General features: G+C 47.1%; 1 protein-coding gene across 8 annotated transcripts in view; it reads right to left on the bottom strand.

Moving 5' to 3' along the window:
• CXXC5 (CXXC finger protein 5) overlaps positions 1–23274 on the bottom strand; it is a 100846-nt gene extending 77572 nt beyond the window's left edge. Inside the window, exon 1 of one of the 8 annotated variants that reach the window (XM_084850822.1) lies at positions 22872–23274. The gene's annotated coding sequence lies outside the window, so the exon portion shown is untranslated. Of the gene's footprint in view, positions 1–21978; positions 22250–22444 lie in introns of those variants that run through there. The other 7 variants (XM_084850819.1, XM_084850817.1, XM_084850814.1 and 4 more) reach the window with 7 other exon arrangements.
• Positions 23275–24280: the final 1006 nt, after the last annotated feature.

Genomic DNA, 24280 nt, shown 5'->3' with positions numbered 1-24280 from the left:
CCTCACTTCCAACAAAACAAGCTCTTAACTCTCCCCACCCCCACTACACTAGGGTTCTCCTGAGCTGCCCATCTTCCTTCAAATCTACCCACAAAACCCACCTTCACAGCATGGCTTTAATATTCATTTTCAGCTGCAGCCAAGTTTAGTACATTTGCTCTTCCCTACCCTTGTCACCCCATCCAGTGGTTGGAGTAAGTGAGGGTTGGGGGAGAAGCCGGATGGTTTTAGGCATGGGCATCTGCTCATAGGGGGAAAGGGGAGCAACTGCCCCCTCCCTGGATTCCAGTCACAACATCATTCTGAGTTCAGCAACAGTGGCTGCTCGTGCTGTGCCTGCCCCATCTAGCTCTACTTTCAGTGCCCAGCCATGTGGGCAAGGCCCAGGACAGGCCAGGAGGCCAGGAAATTAAACACAGAATGCCCTGGAGTGTAACTGGTGCTACGGGAGTGCCTGCCTCGTAAGGCAAAGAGGGAGGAGCGGGCAGCGGCACAACCAGGCTCCTCCATGCCAAAATAGCTCCATTTTGAGAGTGGCAGCAGCACCTCGTGCTGCGCATGGGCTATCTCTAGTCTCCAGTTCCCCACAATATCAGCAGGCGAGGCCCAGCCAGGGGAGGTCAGTAAATTAAACCTGGGGTGGGGTTTCCATCGAGCTCAGTTGACAGCGGCTGTAATGCACATGGTAGAATATGGACCTGGAAAGGCAGTGAGGCTGGCTTTCTGGGAGGCCCAGCTAGGCAGCACCACAGCCTATTAGGCCTTCAATTTGTTAGGCTGAGGGAGCGCCTGCCTCATAAAGCATCCCTCGTTGACTGTGACTGTGGAAACCACTGACTTCCCATCCTGCTCCACCTGGCATGGGTTCCTGGCTGAGTTCACTTTAATTTAAAGTGAACCAATGAGTTGTTTTCCAGCCCACAGGTGAGGTGAGGTAGAGAGAGAACATAGAAATGTTGCCCAGATGGGAAGTTGGGGGGGGGGGGTGCTTGGAAGGACAATCCCAGGCAGTCCCAGAAACACAAGGGAAGATGCACTCCTTATGTAGACTGGCTTTTTGTGGCTTAACCCACACACACACCATGTAAACATGCATAGGATTGGGCTATTAATGTTGGTATGTGAAAGCACCATAAAACCCTGTGCTTTTACCCACAAAGGCTAGGAAAGTGTTGAAAGAGAACAAAAGGGAAAGGGAGAGATGGATGTCACATTATAAGGAGAACCATTCCAAATTTCATCCATGCTCCTGGGCATCCACAGGAAGGGGCAAGGAGGGGCAACTGACTCCCTGGATAAGCCACAGTCTCCAGATTCCCAGCTTTCTTTTTTTAAAGAAAAAAAAAGCAAGTCTCTAGCCCTTGTAGAACCCGAGATACATCATACAAGGCAAAATGTGCAGCCACTATTTTACCTATTCATTTTGTGAGAAACTAGCCGGCTCCTGCCTTTTAGTTTTTAGCCAATGCATGAAGTCACAGCAATGGCTAATACACCAACTATCTGGGTGTGCTAACCCTTCTAGGTGTTTTAAGCCTTTTGGGGGTCTTCTGTGATAGGAAGTAACTGCAGCCTCATAAAAAACAATTTTGAAATCCAGGAATTTCCTGTAGCTGGGTTTGGACAGTAGCGTGTCTCCGAGAAAACAAAAGGTAGCAGCAAAGACAGGAGTTCGTGATCTTTCTAACTCGGGTCTTGTTAATATTTTTTTTGAGTTTATAAACGTTTTTAAAATACCTTGACAATGCGTGCAGATAAAGTTCATCATTATTATAGCCATATTGCAGGAGGTAAAGCTGTGGCTGAGAAAGTGTGGGTTGCACAAGTCCTGCAAAGTAGCCCAGTGTTGTCATTCCTATTTTGTGGAGGGTGTGTGTGTTGCAGTAGTGTATAACAACTCTGCAGTGTAGTCTAGTGTTGCTGGTGGTGTTTTAAGGAAATGTAGATGGGGCTGTGAAATTGATTGTAGCAGCAGAGTACAACAGCTGTATACAGCATTAAGAGAACCTGCCATTTTTAGCTCTTCAGGAGGCCCAGGTAGAACTTCTTCCCATCTCTCTCTGTTGGCCTTGGAGCTGCAAAATCATGTACTGTAGAAATAAACCTCTTGTAAAGGTATCTGAATTTATTGTACATTGCCTGTAGGACAGAGCCTAGTAGTGGGCTGCAAGCTGATCAGGTTACTCCACCACCACCATTACCCCAATATTAACCATGTTCTTCAACCCTGTAATAGCCTTTGGCCCAAAGGGCCATTACAGGGATGAAGGGAGTCATCAAAAGTACTCAGGGTTCCAGCTCTGGTTAGAAAGCCATTGTTTGAACACTAGGTCCACCCATGGAGAAACGCCAGAGGAGCAGACCTGGTATACGAATTTCTCAGAGGCTAGATCTACCTATCTTGATAGACCTGGTGCCCAGGCCTTATTGGTGCTCAGTCACCAGATCTACCAGAAATGGTAGACCTGTTCTCCGATGCCATCAGGGCTTTTTAAAATGTTCAACCACACACAAAATACAGTTCAAAGAAAAAAATATGCCACTCTAAAACAACATTGCTGTAGTTAAAAATTCAAGCCATGCAAAAGTTGAATTGTTAGCGGATGTAAAAAGTGGCTGATAACAATGTGAAAAGTAAAGTGAGGAGTCCAGGCTCCTCTAGAACCTGATCAAGCATACTGATTTCCCTTTCCAGTGCTAAAGACTCTCCCCACAGACTCCACTGGTACACTCTAGAGCTGCCTTCCCCAACCTGGTGCCCTTCAGATATTTTGGACTTCAACTCCAATCAGCCCCAGCCAGCATGGTCAATGGTGCAGAATGCTGGGGTTGCAGTCCAAAACAGCTGGAGGGTACCAGGTTGGGGAAGACTGTTCTAAAGAGTGTTCACCAATGTTTCCAAGATGAAGGAAATCATTCCAGGATGTGTCAATGCTATGATAAGGGCAGTGATGCCATAAAATATACAATATGATATTCTTAAGACAGCTGTACTGTGTTTTGCATTTGGGTTGTTTTTCTCTTGTTCCTAGATGTGTGTTTTTCTAACCTCACTCCAAATAACTTTTTTTGGAGTTCATGATGCTTCTTGAATAGAACACTCTTCTCTGCATTACTGCTGTTCAATTCCCAGGACCTTCTACTACTCTGTGTAGGCTTCTAAATGTCATAGACTGTGATGCTAAGTAAAAAAGAGCACACACAAGGGAAGTACACAGTGTGTTGTAGCGGTGCACGCTAGGTGCGTGACTTATAACCACAAACTGCTGTGCCCCCCACCCCACCCCAAAATTCCAGCAGATACCAATGGTTTTAGGTCATCATGAAAAGAAGTGGGGAGGCATCCCACCACATCTTGCCCCACTTTGGACACTGTTCCCACCCTCTGTTGTTTTCTCCATTGTCTAATTTAGACTGTAACACCCTTGGGAGCAGGACCTGACTATTTCTTCCTATAAAACTATGTACAATACCATGTACACCAGGAGTGGGCAGACTTCAGGTTTGCAGGATCTAATTTTTTACTAGAACCCCAAGACGCACCAATAAGAGCCTGGTGCAATTCACTTAGAGCAGAGGTTGGCAACTTGTGAAATCCTGAATTGTGTGAAGTGCAGAGTTGTGTCATATAAGCTTCCAGTTCCCTCTTGGCTGTTTTGCTGCTAGAACAGGGGTGAGCACCTTGTGGCCCTCCCAATGTCGTTAGAGTGCAACACCCAACACTCCTAGCCAGCATAGCCAATGGTGAGGGATAATGGGAGTTGCAGTCCCACAACATCTGGAGAGCCACAAGTTGCCCATTTCTGACTTAAAGAATTAAAGAGTTAAAAAATTCTCTTGCCTTGAGTGTCACAACTGGATGGAGCTCACAGTCCTTCCACACAAAAACCTGCTTCATGTTACTGCAAGCCCTCTTCATTTCAGCAGTATAATTTACAGGGGGAAGGGGATAACTTTGTTGCTGCTATAGTTAAACAACTGAGTCAGAAATCCTTGATGATCTACTGCAAATCAACCAGAGATGTACCAGTAGATCCAGATCTACCTTCTGCCCTGCCCAGATGTACACTGATGGCCCCTGAATAAATAATAACTATCACTGTATGCCTTAATAAGTTTGGAGCCCACAAGGAATTACTGGAAGAAGGATAAACAACTGCAAAAACATTTACTATATTTAGAAGATCCCCAATAACTAGCAATCTCTTGGCAAAGTACAGAATACAGTAAAAACAATTTGAAATTTAAAAAATACAGAAATACAATTCTATAAAACAGCACTAAAACAGCCAGTATAAAACAGAAAGAAAGCGAACAACCATACCAAACAGCAGACATTACAACCTAAAAATGCCAGGGAATAAGACAGCTTCATTAAAACATAGAATAATACAGGGATAAAAGAATTAACATTTTAAAGCCTGTAAGAATAAAAAGGCCTTCACCTGGCATCAAAATTACTTTGCAGTAGGCACCAGGTGAACCTCTCTGGGGAGGATGTTCCATATGTGAAGGGACACTGCTGAGAAGGCCCTTTCTCATGTGGCTTCCTGCCCCATCTCAGCTTGCAGGAAAACTCAGAGAAGGGCCTCAACTGACGGTCTCAGGGCATGGGTTGGTACATAATAGCATGAGACTACTGTGTTTGGGGGCTAGGTCAGCGCTCTCAACAGTTTATAGCAACCTGGACTGGAGGGAAAGATTGCGTTTGAGAACGTTTGTCTCATGGCGAGCATCTCCCAACTCTAATTCCTATCCCCAGAATACTATAAGCTATTAGAAGTTCAAACCTACCAACCCCCACAACCCCCTCCCCACACACATAAATGTCATTGTTTGGTTTTCTTACATTCATCTGTCATCTAGTATATTCCATACTTCCTGGAAGACAATGAGTATGTTGAGTTCTCATCAAGCCATTTTTGGGAGTCCTTCTGTGTGTTTTTTAATGCATTAATTTTTTCTGCATAACTATAGAGTTCCAAAAAAAGCAAAATCCCCTATCCTGTCTGTGGGTAACTACATTTCAATGCCTTATTGATATGAACAGGAAAACTAAATTCAGTCTTAGAAGAAACCAGTTGGGGGTCCTCAAGGAATCACGGGGGAGGGGGCAGAATAAATGACTGGCAATTGCTCTCCCCAAGATAATAATAGTCCAAGGCTGCTGAGCAATCGGGCTACAGGAGTAACTTCCTGCTCACCCAGTCTTGAACCACAGAAAGGACATGGTTGAAGACCGAGGTGGTGGGAGAGAGGCTTTACTTAAACTTTTCTCCAATCCGTTTTTCTACTTCAAATTGCCCCTAAAGTGGCTCTCCCCCACCCCATGAGCATCTAAATGTGTGATTGTGAGGGCAAACATGCATTTTAATCTCCATGAGGGGGGAAACTACTATTGAGAGTGATTTTGAGAAAGCCAGCATGGTATAAAGGACCAGGTACAGGACTTTGTCTGGAAAGACCTGTATTCAAATCTCTAGTCAGCCATGAAGCTAACTGGGTCACCTTGAGCCAGCCACACACTCTCAACCTAACAGACCTTGTGAGCTTGTTGTCAGGCTAAAATAGGATAATAGGTGTATGTGCTACCCTGAGCTTCCTGAAGAAAAGAATATAAAATGTGACAGTTATGCAAATATATGTATATAAGTGTACACACATACTTATCCATCAGTTAGGAAGTTTAAAGTCTCATTGATTGCTTGATTTTGACTGGATCTTGCTCTTTATAGAACAACATTAAGTAAGCCTTAGGATGCAACCCTATACCTACATACCTAGGAGTAAGCCACTGAACTCAGTGGAACTTACTTGTGAGTAGACATGCATAGGAATGCACTGTTAAGTACTATAACCATGTTGAGGGTCCCAGTATCTAGTACAACCCACAAAACAAACAAAAACACTTATGTGTGAAGTATCTAAAACATAGACACACCTGGTGCTGGACACAAAAGACAGGCTGTGCCAAATGAGCGTATGATCCCACTTAATGTTGTATCATCTAGCCTAGTACAACGATGGTGCCATTGGGTTGGCATATCACACTGTATGATGGATGACTTTATCATGGAATATCTCGGTCCTTGTTACTCTCCCTGCAACCCAGGGATATTGCACTCAGGTACAGATTTTTTTAAGTTACTATTGTTTAATCTATATGTGTTTCTTTTAATTAAAATACTTCTATTCTGTCTTTTGTCCCTTCCCTTTCAGAACACCTGTCCACTTACATCTATGTTATTTGCTTTGGTTACATCAGTGGCCAAAAAAGGAAAAGGTAGCATCAGCTCTCTCCAAATCTACACAAGGCTCCCTTTGGGGGTGGGGGAGAAAAACAGTAGCCAGTTTTTACTTGACAAATAGATATTTACAAGCTTGATATGCACACATTTCATCTCCTCTTATTTGCTTAGAGCCACCCCAAATTTAAAAAAAGTTTACACAACAGGGCTAAATTAGACATGAATGGTAAACATGCAGCTGTTGACCGTGTATTATGATGTCACATTGTTCTGCAGATCCCCTCCCCACTCCACAGACTTGCTGCCAATGGCGGGGATGCACAGAATGTCATGACATCAGAACTCTACCAAAATACTATTTTGTGCACTTTGTCTAGGGGGATAAAAGTTTTCAACACTCCTATCATAACATTTGGACTTGCGAATCTTCACATCAGTGTAATATTGCTGCAACCATACAACTATTGTAGCAATACTACTGTGCTAACACAGCAATTATGTGCAAACACAGATTTTGTACTGCAAGGTATCTGAAAGTTGTGAGATGAAAGAGTTGCATTCAGCTGAGGAAGATGTTTATTTCCTGCCCATGTGAAGAAGATTTGTATTTTTCAGGGAAGAACGACCAAAAGAAAGGACTGCCAGCAGCACCTAACTATCTGAATCACTTTCAGGAGCTAAGTCCCAAAAAACACCTCTGAAGTTGAAGTGGAGGCAGCGGGGGGGGGGGGGGGGAGAGAGAACCTTCATCATTATATTCTAGTTGAGCAATGGAGCATGAGTAACTAGTGGAGGCTTTTCGTGGTCTGGTGAGTTTAAGCTATGAGCTGAAAGTTTAACTATTAATGCACTTAGGGTGTGTACAAACGTACATCAAAAGAGCATTCACGCTTTTTCTTCCCGTGAGGCAAGACTGGCTTACTCCAACCTTTTCTATCTTTTAGATAGAGGTACACAACAGCAATTCCAACACTGACTTTTGCCCCTTCCCCTTGTTTCAGATAGGCTATCAGTTGTTTTTATGCATTTATACAATTTAAAGTTTGTTCAGTGCCTGATTTTTTAAAATGAAAATGCCCAATCCATTGTTCAAAAATTGTAATACTGCTCCAGCACTGAGGCAGAATTGCAGAATCACAACTGCCAGCCAACCAGCACAGTGGATGGCCAACTTCTATTGCCAACCCACAAAAGCAGTTTCCTTGAACTCAGTCCTGGAGGTGAACAGGGACATCTGACTAGATGGCGAGGGTATTTCCAGAGTGGGACTGCTGTCTTTCTGTCCATGCGTGTGCACCCGCAACCCGAGAGCAGCTCTGGATCCAAGCCTTGTAAAAACAAGCTAGCCATTAGCACAGGGAGAGGAGGGAAAGCAGGCTGATAAAGACTGGGGCAGGTCAGTACAGCTGCCAAGGGACAAAGCAGATCAACTGACCACGCCAGCCTCAGGAGGAGGTGGCTGGCAGAGACCCCGCGGACTGGGAGGCAGGAGGTGGCTGGCTCCAGCTTACTCATTGTAAGCCTGGATGGGGCGATTAAAGCATGCGATGAAGTGGCAGCCAGACAAAGCGTGGAAACCTACTGCTGACAGGAAATTCAGATTCTTCTCAGCACAGAAGGCATTTGAATAGTAATCATAGGAGAATGCTGGAGGAAACCCATGCTAGAGGCTAAGAAGGCAGAGCAAAAATACAGAGCACTCTGCGAGTGCCAAGTGGGACTGTTAGGGACAGCAGAGGTCCTCCTGCACACAGCCATTTTAAGAGGCAAAGAAACATTAGTTTTCAAGCATCAGTGTTTGCGCTGTTGTAGGGTTCTACCCAGGGCCATTTATTATTGCTAAAAAAAGTAAAGTAAAAAAAGAAAGAAAAGATTCACCCAAAGAAATGAATGATGTGTTATTTTGCATAAACTTGTTTTACAGGTATGCTGAGCTGGAGCCTTGCAGATTTTGGATGTTCCTCTCTCCCCCCCCCCCCCCCGGACAGGGAAAAATGGTAGAAAGATAAGAAGAGACAAAGGTGGATCATGAGTAAGGGAAGGAATAAACACTGGATTTTAAAAAAAAAAACAAATAATGAGGTCCGGAGGAGTCAAGATCACATGAGCAAGAGATCATGCAGGAAAACACTTGGGGTTTAGCATTTTTCCTGCAGAGGCTCCTAGCACTGAACCACAAAATGGTTTTACATTCTCCTAAGTTTAAAAAGTAATTGGGATGGTTCACTACTGAATGTTTTCTCAGCAAAATGTATAGAAAAAGGAACTGATCAATGATCACTGGCATTTTTACACACATTCCAGTAAATGCAGAATAGAAACAAGTACTTTAAAAATGAGATCCAAGATAAACTTGACATTGAGGGCAAACACAGGATTCCCAATCCCATTTGTCTCCTGCATCTAAAGTGGGGGTGGTGAGTAGAAATGCAGCCTGGAAAAAAATAAAAAAGAGTGGATGAGGGGAGAGAAAATTTCAGAAAGAAAATGTTTTTTCCAGAAATTTTTGGAAAATTGGGAGGGCAAATGGGCATTTTCCCTGAATGTTTCTTTTCTCCCACATTTTTTTTGTCCCCCACCCCACCCAGCTTTCACATCTTTAGTATTGAGGGGGCATTTGCAAGACACCAGGAAGGACTTCTTCACCCTTCCCCTGCCACTACTTTGCCTCAGCAATCCCTCCCCCAAGGTGCCTTTGCACATTTGGCAGAGAAATCTCATCTCAGCACCAGTCTGGAGAAAATATTAACGGGGACAATACCACCAGGAGAAAGGGGTTACAAAGGAAAAGCAGTGAGAAAGAGTCAGGAAGACCTCCTCTGCCTGCCACTTCTCCCATGCAAAAGCCACACACACTCTTTGCATATTGGAAGCAAGCACAGGATTGAGAACCCTAGGTTTGCTGCCAAAGATCTACTTCTGTCCTGTGGTGATCAGCATGGGCACCCACTTTCTAAGAGTCAAACCAAAAACTGTGGTCACTGGGACCCTGCCCTTTCCTTTTTATTAACCTTCGGCTTTGCCACCATACAATGTCAGGAATAAGTCTGGAGCTGGAAACGGTGGTGGGATTTTGCTGGTTTAGATGGTGCTTGGCCAAGAGATTCCAAGCACCTCAGCGATGCAGAAGCCAACCAACGCCTAACCTTCTTTCCAATCCCAATCTTGGCGTTGGAGAGGGAATGGAGATCTCTGTGCAATTGCTAGGATGATCCCTGCTCACCCTGGAAACTCCAAGACTGGGAAGAAAGTGTGGACTAGTGTCACACTTGCCAGAAAGAGGAGGCACGCTCACCATGTTGTGTAAACAGGGATGCCGGATGGCCAGAAATGTAAATGCTGCACCAAATGCCATATTGCATGTAGAATTTAATGTATAGAAAGGAAATGAAGACATTATCCTTAGTCAGTCCCCCATCCTAGCAAGCTGGCCCACTGACATATAGGAGCACAGCTAGGCCTAGAGGTCAAGGGCTGAAAATGCACCAGAATCGTCTGTTATGCTATAGAGCAGCGGTCCCCAACCTTTTTGGGACCAGGGACTGGTCCGTGGAAGAAAATTTTTCCACGGACCGGGGGGGGGATGGGACCAGGCCACAGTAGGGGTGTGGGAACCCCCCTTACCTTGGGTCCGCAGGGGGGGGGACGTGGAGCTGCCAGCCGGCTCCAGCCGGGGGAGGACTTCCGGCCACTGGGCCGTAGCAGACGCCATTTGCGTCCCCGTTCTTTGCAGTAATAGTCTATTACTGCAAAGAACAGGCTCTGGCCGGGGGCAGACTTCCGGCTGCTGAGCCGTAGCGGACGCCACTTACGTCCCCGTTCTTTGCAGTAATAGACTATTACTGCAAAGAACAGGGCCGGAGCTGGCTGGCAGCTCTGCGGACTCGCTGCGGAGCCGGCCAGGGCTGGCGAGGATTCTGGGGTGGGGGGAGGGACGGGCCACCTCCCCCCCGCCGTGGACCCAAGGTAAGGGGGGGTTCCCACACTCCTACTGCGGCCCGGTCCCTAACAGGCAACAGACCGGTACCAGTCCGCGGCCCGGGGGTTGGGGACCCCTGCTATAGAGGATTTCGGTATGCACTCCGTTCATGGCTACGACAGAATCACCACGCAAGTCTGAGCTCTCACATTGCTTCTGGCCTGCCTTGCATCCTGTGAAACCTGATAAGAAAACATATCACTAAAAACATTCTCCAAGGACAGCCTCCAATATCATCAAGCTCTCTTTGGCCTCTTAGTGGTGTTCTGAAACAATGTAACAGTATGCCTAATTGTCTAATGAAGCCATATATGCTGATCATATTGACAGAAATTTGCCCAGATGCCACTTCGCATCTGGTATGTTGAAATGTCCCTAACTCTGAAGCAGCATCCCCACTTTTTCAAGGTTCTGTAGATTTCAGTCACATAGTTCTTTTTCCTTTTGCAATCCCTGTTGCACACTGAATCCAATCCTTTTCTTCTTTTTAAAGAATCCCACCATCTAGGAATGACTACCCAAACTGTTATAATTTTACAATGGATGCCTGGAATTTGGCAAATGTTTATGTTCACATGTGTATGCTGACAATCTCATTTGAATTTTGCTCAAATACAGATAGAGATTCCCCCATTTTTTGGACATACACAGGAGAATGCCAACAATTACATAAATATAAATAGCTGCAGACATTTGCAAAATTCACCTGGGACTTTGAACATTCATATGGGAACATAAACTTTCACCAGTTTTCAGACATCTGCTTTAATATGAGGAAGTTATACTGCCATTTTGATTCTTACACAAAACTCGCTTCAACATTTAGAAATCACTGAAGATATCCACATCATACAAGTAACATTTCATCCTCTGGCTTTTACATCAGCACTCACCTATTATTTTTATTTATTTATTTATTTATTTATTTAAATCTGATACCTTGCCTGTTTTTAAAAGAACTCAAGGCAGATGATAATAACAAAATGGCCAAACAATACATAAAACATTTAGATCAACCATACAGAAAACTGTAATCAACCAAAATATTATTTTGTCCCAATCCATCTGCATGCTATGAACAGCAATGAACTCATATGAACACAGGCTCAGTTACTACTCTGCGATCTAGGGATGTGCATTGGAATCAGATGAAACCCAACAGAATCAGGTCCCCACAGATCATTTCTGGTGTTTCCCAAGGTGAAGTGGGCTTCCCTCCAAAACTACTAGAATCAAAGATGGACCAGAACAAGGCTTCATTACCTATTAGTACTCAGAGATGCAAACAATCCAACCTGGTTCACATGAGACGACAACCCACTGTGGGTGATCACCTCTGGTGGGTTGTCATGACGTCTGAATCTGGCACAATTTCCACTGGATGGCTTATGTTTCACGAACAAGCCACCTTGAGAACCCATAGCTTGCTGTGGGGTTATTCAGGGCGACTTCTTGTGACATCCGAACCCAGCAGAGCGACTTCAGCATGGATTATCGGGAATGGCTAGAGAGAAGCCCAGCAAAAGTGGCAAAACCCCCAGCAAGAGTGGCAAAAGAAGTATTACTCACATAAAGGGGCCAGACTAAATAAACCTGACATGTTCCTTGAAATTCTTTAAAATTCTTTAAATTTATTTTGATTTGATTTATATCCCAAACTATCCCATTGGCTCAGAATCGTTTACAGCAGTTTTCTAAATGTGACTAGTGCTGTCCCCTAGAGCAGGGGTGAACAAAAGGTAGACTGGAATCTACCGGTAGGTCTCTGGAAAATCTGCAATGGATTGACAAGGATTTCTGACACCCAATTTTTTAACAATAGCAACAACAAAATGGCCCAGTTCACACGTAACGACTACCCGTGAGTTGTTTAAACTATGAGTAGTCAGGACTGCACAGAAGCAAGTAAGCACGGTGCCTCTCATGCGCTTGCCACTTTGTTTCCACTTTGGTAAACAACCCAGAATTCCTGGGATGTCTGAACCTGGCACCATGAAGGAGAAACATCCCGGAGTTTTAACCCAACCACAAACCAAGAAGCTGAAGAGAAGAGCAGTTAGGAGGCAGCTCACTCGCTCCCGCATGGTCCCAACTACCCATGGGTGTTCATTACATGCGAGCCAGGTCAATGACTCTGCCTTGCCCGAAATTCTAAAGCTGAAAAGAAGGACGCCTGGGTGAAGTGGTTTTCTGCATGGAGGGACACCGACCTCTGTTCAGTTCTGGTACTCAAAACAAATTCCTGGGCTCAGAATTCTTTAATTCTACATATAAGTATTTTGTAAAGAGATGGCAGTTCTCAGGGTTCTAGTAAGAAAATCAAAGTAAAACCCACAAGCCTGAAGTCTGACCAGCCCCACCCTAGACGCTTGTAAGCTAAAGAAATCAAATGGTTTGGGGGATAAAAGAGGCCACAGGAATGACACATAACATCGTTTTTTTTAATAGAGCACACCACCGGTCCCAAAGAGACAGCTGTTTTTACAGGCAGCCACCTGCTAAATCACCGATGCAATGAATATGAACTTGAGCACACTCCAGGAGAGAGGGGAGGACAGGAAGGCCTGGCGTGCTATGGTCCATGGGGTCACGAAGAGTCGGACACGACTGAACGACTGAACAACCTGCTAAATGCCCGTTTATTCAAAAGGTGCTGCACAGTGGGTTGGGCTGGGTGGAGGGTAGAGCTCAGTCCCAGGTGTGGTATCTCTGGAGCTGGTGTCTCTAGTGTTCTGCCCAGGAAGGAGATGGCTCTTCACTCCCGGGCCTTAGAATGCTCCTCCTCTCCACCAGCAGCACCAACTGTCAATGATTGGAAAAGGCGCTGCAGAGTGAGCTGGGCTGGCAGCCGTCTCTGATGACACAGTCCTTTCTCCCATTCCCAACAACAAGTATAACTCTCTTCCCTTACCCCACTCCAATCAGCACAGAACTCAGCACACGCACACAGAGCACTACTGCAATCCTGCTTACCTCAAGTACACTACAGATCACAATCACCATACCAGTCCCAGAACTCAAAACACATACACCATATTCTGCTTAAGTCCACCTCAAAAAAATTAAATGCATTAATCACAAAAATGCATTAATTAGAAATCACCATCACATGCCATACACTTCTAAGACGTACTGCAAGAAGAGTACATCCACATGTACATTATCAGTCAAAAACTGCCATCACACTACAAAAATTCAAGTCTTACCTTTGCTACAAAGTTCCATGCCTATCATGCTGTGATGCCTAAAGACTAATACAGACTCCTTTTAACATCCCTAAAGATGCTGTGATGTCATTTGCAGTCCATAGAAATCTACTTTAATTTCCCCAGCTTTTAGGACTAAATTGCTAAAACTAGAAAATGATGTTTTCCATATTTCAAATCTGCAAAGTTTCTATGGAGTTTTCAAATATAACTTCTTTTTTTTTGCAAAAAAACCCCTACCATGCTAACTTTAAACCCTGAGATTAAAACCTACGATCCAAATCTCTCTACTACAACAAATCCAGATATTCCCGAAATCCTCACCTGTCCTATACATTCCTCCATCCAAATGGGAGGGCTCTGAAAAGCCTGTCCAAGTGAAAATACAATGGTTCCCTCTTATCTATCACACTGCAAATAGGACATCATTCATACTAGACTTTGGAAGAAGAGATCCACAAAGCCAATGCTTTCTGTAGTTTTACCTCAATGCCCCACTAAACAACTGTCTTGGGAAGGGGCAAACCTTGGCCTCTGAGGCAAAAGAATGGCATCTGTAGCAAATTCTGCTTTTTAAAATGTGCTGAAAAGTAAAAGGGGATTTTCAGGTTTTAGATTTTCTATAGCATCTGGAGCCAAATAAAACTTCAGTTTCTAGGGCTTGATTGATTTCCACTAAAATTTGTTTGGACCTCAAGGATTTGTTTTCAAAATAATTTTTAATAAAAAAAGTAATCAATGACAATCATCACCCTCAGATGAACTCAGATGTACAGACTGCATCACACCTCAAGCTTGCAGATCTACTTTTTTTACTAGTACCCACAAAATCCACCAGCTGCAATCCAGTGCAAAAGACATACACACAGGGCAGAATCCAATGCTGCCCATCTGCTAGCAGAGCTGCTTGCCAATTCTGGTCAGCACACGGCCAGCCCCGCCAATTCTGGTCCACAAGTGTCCCCCTACCACTTGTGCAAAGGCCACTTCACACTTCTAGGGGCAAGCCCTGAAACAAACAGAAATGATAGTTTCTGGAAGGCAGCAGGTTGGCATGCACCCTTATGCGAGCTCTGATGACCTGCCCCCTTCCAAAAGCAAGCGTATTCGCTCGTTTAGGGTTGCCCACCCCAAGTGCTAATTCACCACTGCGTAAGCAGTGGGGTCCGCTTGTGAACATTAAAGAACTTTGTGCCCAAGATTTGTTTTGTGTATCAGAAATGAACAGAGCTCACAGTCTTTCCTGACATAAAACACACTCCTGGTTAGCCCAAGCTTTTTTTTCATTTCAGCAGCATAATTTAGGGCAGGGAAGAACCTTTTTTTTTTTGCTATTGGAAATCAGAAATCCTTACTGATCTACTGCAGATTACCCAATAGATCCAGATCTACTTTCTGCCTATACTGATCTAGATTACCACCAACCTTTACGATTTGCAGAAGCGTAGGTCCTCCAGAAAAGAGAAGCTTTTCAGCTCTCCCAAAGCACACACAGCAGAACTGATTCTGATTCAGAACTGGTGGCAAAAAAAGCATAAAGATGCCTTTGGTGTTTTCTACCGTTGCCCCCCTGCCATACCCATAGCAGCCATATCTGTTTGCCAAGACTGCACAAGCAGATTTTTGGAAGCAAACATCTCCTGATGCTTCCTCAGCCTCTTAATTTCACAGGTTTGGCTGCCAAGCTGCTGCAGCTGGATCAGTCCTGGGGCTTCAGTCATCATCAGGCTACTGCAATTTCTTGCTGGCCAAATTCTATGTGACCATATGTGGGCCCAACTGCACCTTGATCAACAGAGCTTATCCTGCAGCCAGCTTTGTGACTACTTTGTGACTACCATGGCCATAGAACTAAGTCCACACTCAGTGACACTGCTTCTCCTCCGTCACAGTTCTTCACATTTCGTTTTGTCTGAGTTTGTCCCCAGTTTTCTTTTGCTGCTCTTCATATATTTCCTGTCCAATCTCTGGATTGAGGGATGATCTCTTTCAAAAAAGAAGTAGGATATGCCAACAGACAGCTTGTGCACCCGTATGCATGTGTGTGTGTGTGCGCGCGTGCGCGTGCGTACGCACCCCCCCCCCCATAACTGCTGGAGTGTGCAAAAAAAAACAACAGGAGGGGGAAACAGCCAGGGAAGCCCAAGGTCAGAAACACAGCTGGTGCCACCGCCAGAGCTGTGCAGAGCTTTGTGGGGGGTGGGAGAGGAACAAAGAATTACATTTCAGCTACTGGAAATCAGTATGCTATCAGATGCATTTCTTTAAAAAATCTAAAATATTGCTATAGTGGAGAAGCCACAATGTTGTTGTCAGGATGGGGAACATTCCACAATGTTTGTCCAGACATCACAGTGAGGGATAACATGAGAAAGTTAATAATCAAGGACAGCAGAACTCAGAATAAGATGCTGTCTGCAGGAGCAGTGCATGTTAGCATGAGGGGGATGGGTCACATAGTTCAATGGTAAAGCACATGCCAGACATGCAGAAGGGCCCGGGTTTAAAGCAGTAAAGCATCTGCAGTGAAAAGCGCATCAGCTCTGGGAAAGGCCTCTGCTTGAGACCTTGGAAAGTCAATGACAACCAGATTGGCCAATACTGGGATAGATGGACCAATGGTCCGATAAGGCAGCTTCCAATGTACGTACATAAGAAAACCAACTGATAAAGATATAGGGCATGACAGGAACAACCCATAATGAGCCCTGGGCTGGCACACTCCCCGCTCGTCCTCTGTCACAGCAACGAGATCTGAAGTTTTCGCTTCTATTTTTATGACCACAGCTGGTTTCAACTAAACGTGACAAACCATGTTTAACCTCAACTATGGAGTGTATGAAATGAGCCAACTTCAAACCAATCCGTTGCGATGCTGCCTTATTTCAACAAACTACAGTTATTAACCATATTTCAGGGTTCAGCCATAACAGTTAACTGAGGTCAATAAAAAATGGAAGTGGGAGCTTCCAATCTCTTCCTCGCAACCACCATAGAGGAGAGCAGAGGGAGGAATATGCGAGTCCAAGGCTTGTTGCAGCTCATTCCCATCACAATAAACTAAATCAGCTCATTGGCTCCCCAGACAAGCAGCAGTAAACTCCAAATAGTGTGTCTGTGTGTGTTCTTTAAAAAAAATATTTAGATGAAAACAGCATTCATACACAGAAGTTTGTCTACAGTGAAGACCTTCCCACTTTCAGCACTGTCTGCAACCATAAAATGTGCCATTTACCTCAACACAAACAAAACTTTACCATCTGACCAATCCACATTTAAATGTTTGAATTTTGCCATGTGCACTTTGCATTTACAGTACATCAACAACACTCCACAAGCTCATTCATTCAAAAAATTGCTTTCATTCACATAACTAGTGGCTACATTTAAATCATTCTTCCCATTTACTACATTGATTTCATTCATCCAGTACTTTGAACTGCCATTTTCTCATAATGTAGTGTGCCAGCTTAAATGTACAGAAGAAGCACATTGCCTAGAAACTGAAATACATGGAGAGTAGAGTTCAACTTTAGTTTTTCCTGACAAAAGGATTTTTGGAGGATTTTTCCTGCAAATTTATTGGCAGTATCATAGATTGCTGAGTTAAACCTATCCATCTTCTTAAAGACTCAGGAGATTATCTTCTTTGATTCAGTAACAAAAGAGCACCGAGGATATAGGGTACTAGCTGCTCCCAGTTCTTTTGCACATTGTAAAGAAAGATGTACGATTAATTCACATTTTGGCTGAAAGAATTGGGGAGGGAAGGACTCACTGCTTTACTCTTGTCTGCTATGGCCAAAACCATCCAAAATTGTACACTTGGCCTTTGCAGCCAAAGAGCATAATAAAAGAAGTTACCTGCCTTTGGGCTTGCCTTGAGATCTTATTTATTCCTATTGGATGCCCCATGACATCAGATTTTGTTCACATTTCCCATTTTCAGAGAGCAGCTGCAGTCTCTCTTTTGTATTTATTATTTTAGTCCAATAAATCACCCTCACCCCCCGTACTGGTAGTGGAGGTTAAGAGGTTGTATAATGCTTATTTATTTTTTATATAGAGAACTGTTTCCTTTAAGAGAAATGTTCACTCATTGGCCACGTTTGGATGATCAGATCTCATTGCATCCGAACGAGGATACTAATGGCTTCCAAACAAACCAGGAAGTGAAGTCATAGTTTAAAGTAGGTTTAATATCCTGGCTTGTTTAGGAGCCATTAACCATGGTTTCCTGGTTGGGCCGTAATGGGAAATTATAGTTAACCGTGACTTCCTAACTTGTTTCCCTGGTAGCATGAGGGGAGAAGTGAAGCAGATACAGGAGGCTCATTCATATTTGATCATCCGAACTCACCCTTTGAGAAACCAAAAGCAAGGTTACTGGGAAGTTATTTCCTGTGGTCCTGCTGAACATTACTCTACACTCAAATGCAGGCAGGCTGGACATCTTATGATTCTCTTCCACATTTTGCAGCTCTTGATTTTTCAAAGCACAAATTCAAAACCAAAGTTACTGGGAAGTTATTTCCTGTGGTCCTGCTGAACATTACTCTACACTCAAATGCAGGCAGGCTGGACATCTTATGATTCTCTTCCACATTTTGCAGCTCTTGATTTTTCAAAGCACAAATTCAAAACCAAAGTGTCTAGTGCTTGGAGACTCCTCTGAGCACAAAAGGAAAGAACACCAGGAATTAGACTTTCAGCTTTGATTTTCTTGGTTTGGGTGGCTTTAAGTCAGGCCTTACACAATTACTTTTAGTCATTTTTCCTACCAAAACCATCTCCGAGCCAAGTTTCCAGCTCTGGATGCAAAGGGTATTCAAACAGAAGTAAACTGAAGAAACTCTTAACTCCTATCCTTGCACATAGTAGTCACCTGAAGGCTGAATCATTTGCAATGGGAAAAGTGACTCTCTCTCTCTCTCTCACACACACACACACACACACACACCTTGGCATAATTATATTCTGAAGGGAAAGGCCATAATTTATTCACATGGGCATCTTTCGTATCTGATGTTATACACAGTCATTTTGTACTTTGGAAATGGTATAACATAAAGTCATGAAAATGCAATCAAATTTGCATATGCAAATGTATCTTACAGATGTTGAGTATGGAAACCCCTTGCTTTTTGAACCTTGTCCACCTGTACCCCTAGAGTCCCCAGCTTCCTGTGTTACCAATCTAGTATTGAAGCTGATAACCAGATGTTTCCCCCCGGCCCCAAAAATGAGGTACCTGTTTCCTCTGGGACATCACTGTGAGAAGACAGGCCTCCTGTGTGGGGTGCTCCACACTGCCTATGTACAGCATGACAATCAGAAATCAGGGAAGCAACATCTGGTCCTCTGCATCAGGGCTATCTGGTATTCACTTCGTGTTCCCCTATGTCAGCCTTCCCCAACCGGGCACCCTCCAGTTCTGTTGGGACTATAACTCCCATCATCCCCAATCGAGTTTGTTTTCCCCAGTGGCTGTGCTGGTTGGGGATGATGGGAGCTATGATCCAAAACAACTGGAGAGTGCCAGGTTGGGGAAGGCTGACATGTGTAAATATCACTCCTGTATATCTGAAACTCAGAATGCAACGACATGAGTGCCTCTGAGATTCCTCACTTCAAGAGACTGTCCCTTGCCTCCTGCCCCCCCTCAGAACTGGATAGCTTTGTAGACCATAATGGAAACTTAATTTCAGGACTGCTAAAAAACATCGCGCTACTGTGCTTCGTTTAAAAGCAAAGTTACTGAGTTGTGGCAATGTCACCTTGATTAAGCCAGACGAGCCTGGAGAACTCATCTCATGCTAACGTATCTGTTATAGGCCACGCTGTAGCAAGTCATTTCAAACTTGCCCCTGATATCACAGGACTCAGCAGCAAGACCTTAAAGAAATCCGATAACAGAATCCATTTCTTAGCAACAAGTGCTTAAGAAGGTTCGCTTTGGTGGGGGACAGTGCAAATCCTCCATTACTGAAGACAACTGCAGCTTTTGCAGGATGACTCTGGAAGACAGAGGATTTACTCTGACATAGTCCCAAAGCCTGCTGGTCCCCAAATATTCTGGATCTTACAATTAGTTCCTTGCTAACATAACTAGATCTGATTTCCATGAACTCCAACCCCATCCCATGAAAAAACAATTTCAGTGGTGGTCAGAAAAGGCCGAGCCTTGAACACCTGGGGCTTCTTAACACTACCTGTGAGCAAAGCTGTGTTTATGGTTATGATCCAAAGTGAGAACCACATTTCAAAGAACTGATCACCCAAGCAAAGAAAAAATGCATTGAAAAGCCAAATACATCAGAAAGGCCTGAAGAATACTCTCAAATTCAAGCCGTAAAGGGATCATGATTGGATAAACTACTATGCTGGGTTAGGGTCGAAGATGTGTGTATCTGTCTATCACACAGGTGAGGAACTATGAGCCCACAGGTCAGATCCAGCCCCCCCCCCCCGCATGGCTTTTTTTTTAAAGCATTTTTTCAAGCCAAATTGCCATGGGGGGATCTTTCTCAAGACTGAGATTTCAGCTGGGATGGGACAGTGTGATGTAATTTTGATAGATTCTTTCAGGCAAAATCCCCCAAATCCCAACACACCTTGAATATGAACAAAAACAGAATGAACTAAAGGGCTATGCAGATAGGAACAAGCTTGATGCTCAATGGTTAGAGCCACCAGGAGCAAGTTTCCTCTGCAGGAGGGAATGAAGCCATTTGCTTCTGCAGGAGTCAGTAAAGTGCTGCACTTAGGGACTTCTTGCCCCCCCTCCGACCTGTGACACTCGGTGGCCCAGCCCTCATTGGTGGGGATCCCTGCCAGGGTCATGCGCATCTGTGAGGACAGAATGCAGAGAAGAAGCGCAGCACTCTCTCCTCCTCAGCCCCACAAGTCTTTGCAGTACTCAAGTCCTCCCACGTCCTGTTCCCACACACAAAGCTGCTTATGCTAATAAAGGGCACTTTTTTAGAATATGAGAAGGTACTATTTTATTGATCGTTCCTTTTAGCCATTTTAAAGACCATTGGTTCCTGGCTTCTAAGAGCAATGTGGCTTTGGCTATGGATGTTCATTGCAGTGCCCAGCAAAAGAGAGAGTGAAAGAGGGAGACAGCACCATACTCTAGTCAGGTTCTCTCACCGAATAGCCCCTTGATGCCCCTTTGGGACTTCCCATCCATCACAGCAGGCAGCAGAACTCCAACAAGGAATGAAGCACCTCTCATGGGACCAGGGCACAGGCAAGGCACTCTGACCAAAAGCCCTGCCTGCCTTAGGGACTCCGTTTACGGGCAACCAATCTAGATACCTTTAGCCCAGATTATCTAACTGGCGTCAGCCTCTTTCCATGGTCATGGGAAGCACCAAGACGCCCGTGGGCCTGTAGCTGCCGCACAGAATCCCTGGGCTGCTTCCCTTCTTGTCCCATGAAGATGCTCACTGCCATTTTGGAAGGAAGACCTTTCCTGTGGCAAAGGAGGGGTGCCGGATGAGGCTGACCGGCCGTGGAAGGGGGCAGCAGCCGAAGTTTCTCCCCCGCAGGCCGTGGAAAGGACTTGGCCAGAAGGAAGAAGCCATGGACTAGCCCCGCAAGGCTCGCTCCCCCGCAGGCCCAAGCCCAAGCGAGGTGGAAGGGCGCCCCGCAGCCCCGAACGTCTGGGAACACGCAGCTAGGTATCAAGCGGAAAGGAAAGAAGAGCCGCCGCCGCCGCCGCCACATGGGCGAACGGGTCGGCGAGAACAGGCGAACCGTGAGCAGAAGCAAGCGCAGCTGCCTGGCTGCGAAATAGTCGGAAAGTACAAGTAAGTGACCAGAGCGGCTAACTTTTTTGGCTCCCAGTGCCCCAAGCAGGCTCGAGCCGTGGAAGAGGGCGAACGGAAGCCTTCCCTCCGCAGGGGGAGAGGGAGACCCGGGCCCCGACGCGCCTCTCCTCGCTCTCCGCCGGCTTATTTTTGGGTCGGGTCCTCGGCAGCGAGGCAGCAGCCCGCCGCTCCCCGCCCCCAGCCCCAGCGCCGCTTGCGAGGAGGCAGGCAAGGAAGCGCCAGCCAGCCTCGCCCGCTGTCCAGCGGCCCCTCGCGGGGAAAGGCCGAGGCGAGGCAGCCGACAGCCCTGCAGCGGCTCCGCTCGCGGGCCGGGCGCCGCTCTAATCCTAGCCGAGCAGGCACGACGCGGAGGGCCAGCCAGACCCAGCAGCCTCCACCGCGCGCCCGCCTGGCTGGCTGCAGACACCGCGGCTGTAACCTGGGAAACGAACCGCCGAGGAGGCGGCCCAGGGGGCGGGGGCGGGGGCGGGGGGGCTCTCGATCTCCGGTGCAGTGGCCGGCGAGGGGGGGGGAGGGACGGACGGACGGACGGAAGGAGACCCCGCAATAAACCCCCCGCCCTGGAAACGGGCATCTGTCGCCCTATTTCGGGGGGGGCGAGTCTTCCAAACAAAACTTTACTCAGCGGCTACGAACCAAGCGCGCACCCCCAAAACAATCTCCAGGAAGCCGAGAGCCACCCGAGCCGCCCCCGCGGCTCCACTCACAAGGCTCCGCGCCCACCTCCGGCCGCTTCTCTTCCTGCCTCGTCGGAGAAGGCGCTCAGGTCTCTGCCCCGGGTTGGGTTTCGGGGACTTCGGGGCGGGGGAGAGCGGCCGCCTTCCCCGCGGACCTCCCGGGGCTGCTCTTTTGCCGCCGGCGCTGCCGAGACTCGCACGCGGCACACACCCCCGGTCCCCCCTCGCTTTTTGTCTGGAGCTACTGATCTGAGACCGGCGTGGCTGCTGCAGCGGCGGCAGCAACACCTCCCCGGAAGGAAGGCAGGGAGGGACGGAGGGAGGCGATGGAGAAGGTGGAGGAGAGCCAGCGGACCTGCGCCAGCCGCGCGGCAGCCCCCGGAGGGAAAGGAAATTATTTCACCGCAGCAAACTTTTCCGCGAGACTTTCCTCCTCCCCTCCCCGTATCTGCATATTTAGCCACCAGTGGAGGCCTTTTCAGACTCTTGCACCTACCGGAGGCAGAGCGATCCGGAGCAAAAGGAGGATCAGCAACCGCGAGGAAGGGGGAGAAAGGGGAGCTGCTGCCGCCGCCGCCACTCCGGGCAGTCCGTGTGTGCGTGTTGCGCGCGCGCTGTCGCCAGCCGGATTAAAGATCCAAATCCGGAGCGTGCACCGTAATGGTGATGCTGCTGCTGCTCTTAGCACCTGCCCCAAAGGTATCCCCGCGAAGAAAGGGGCCCAGGGGGCGGCCGACTCCCCACCGAGCACATCAGGGGTGGCTGCAAAGCCCGAATCGGAGGGTCGCGGGAAGGCAAGGGAGAGGTCGGGGCTGGCAAAGTCGGGATTGCAGACAAGTTGGGAAAGCGAAAGGCAGCGGACGAAAGCAGCTTTCTCTCGCTCGCTCGATCCCTCGCCAGCGGCTCCTTCCCGGCAAACCCACCTCTACATCCTCGCTCTGCAACTACCGAGACAGGCGGACCACATTGCAAAAGGCTGCCGCTTGCTCTTGCTGCCGCCGCCGCCGCCGCTATTGCTGATGCCCGAGGCTGCAGATAAAACCCGGACCGGATTTACGGCGCCGGCACCCTCCTAGCTGCCCACTTTCTCCTCCTCTCCTCTCCTCTCCTCTCCAGCGCGCGCTCTCTTTGCCCTCGCCTTTGGCGCTCCCATTGTGGGCTTCCCTCTTTATCCCCCAAAGCCAGAAGGCGAGACTAATTCCGCAGGAGCTGCTGGTGCCGGCCCATTGGTCTTCAAAGGAGGGCTGAGGCGCTCTCGCTCCTCTCCCGTTATGACTCCGATTAACGCGAACAGTCGCTATTGCAGCGCCGCTCTCCCCGCCCTGCGCCTCGCACCTCCTGACCGGCCCCCCTTTCTGCCATTCACTAGTTGCCTCCTTCCTTTGTGGCTTTTTGCCCCCACCCCCGCTTCGCCGCACAGAATTCCCGCAGCAGCAGCCCTCCTTCCCCTTTAAACACACCACGCGCGCGCACGCCGAAGTAGATGCAAAACTTCGAAGCGCCGTCAGTCGCGGGAGGCGTGCTGAGGCAGCACCGCACCGGCTCTCAACATAGCTCGGGGGCTCTCGGTACTTTCATCCCGCCGCAGGTCTACCGAGCAAACGCAGCCTTCGTGGAGACGTTTGGGTGCCCAGTTCCTTCTTGGGAGATTTGGCTTCAGCCGTGCGAGCAGGGGGGGGGGGGGGATGCTGGCGCTATCGTGGCATAACCAGGATGTAAACAAACCTTTAGCAGCCGAAAGAGCCGTGGCCATTGACTAGCTGATGAATGTTGCAAGGAAAGCAGCTTTGGCTTTCGAGGCGTGATATTTAATAATGTATTTATTAAACAAATTCATTTTAGTTCCTTTTTAAATGCCACCAAGCGGCGGAAAAATAAGAGGGCAACCCCTCCGATTAAAACCACAGGGGCTCCAGCGCTGCACACCATCAAAACACAGTAAAACTGGGCCAGCTGTCGCTCGGGCTCTCCTCAGCTGCCATCTTCCTCTAAGAGCTACACAGTCAGAAACCTGAATCTACAGGGACCCCTCTAGAGTCCCATGGCAGCATGACCCCAAAGGACAAGGACTCATCACGCCACTGGGAAGGCACCTCCATTTTCTCTCCTCCACCTCAGACAGTTGCACCCTCGCCTTTCTCTCTGGGTCCGTGGGAAGCTGCTAATAGCATGGCTCCTCCCACAGAGCTGGGACAGGCTGAGCACAGTGTGGGTGGGCGTTGAAGAACAAGATCCCCTCTCCCACACAACCGCGAGTCAGGGGGAGGGAGCGGGGCCCTTCCGTTCTAGCCAGCTCCTCGGTACTTGCCGGGAGGATTAGAGAGTGCATGTG

This window comes from Heloderma suspectum, chromosome 4 (assembly GCF_057233095.1).
Source record: "Heloderma suspectum isolate Gila_16-S chromosome 4, 16-S_ref, whole genome shotgun sequence".
Classification (NCBI taxonomy): Eukaryota; Metazoa; Chordata; class Lepidosauria; order Squamata; family Helodermatidae; genus Heloderma; species Heloderma suspectum.
This window is presented reverse-complemented; position numbering and strand designations above follow the sequence as displayed.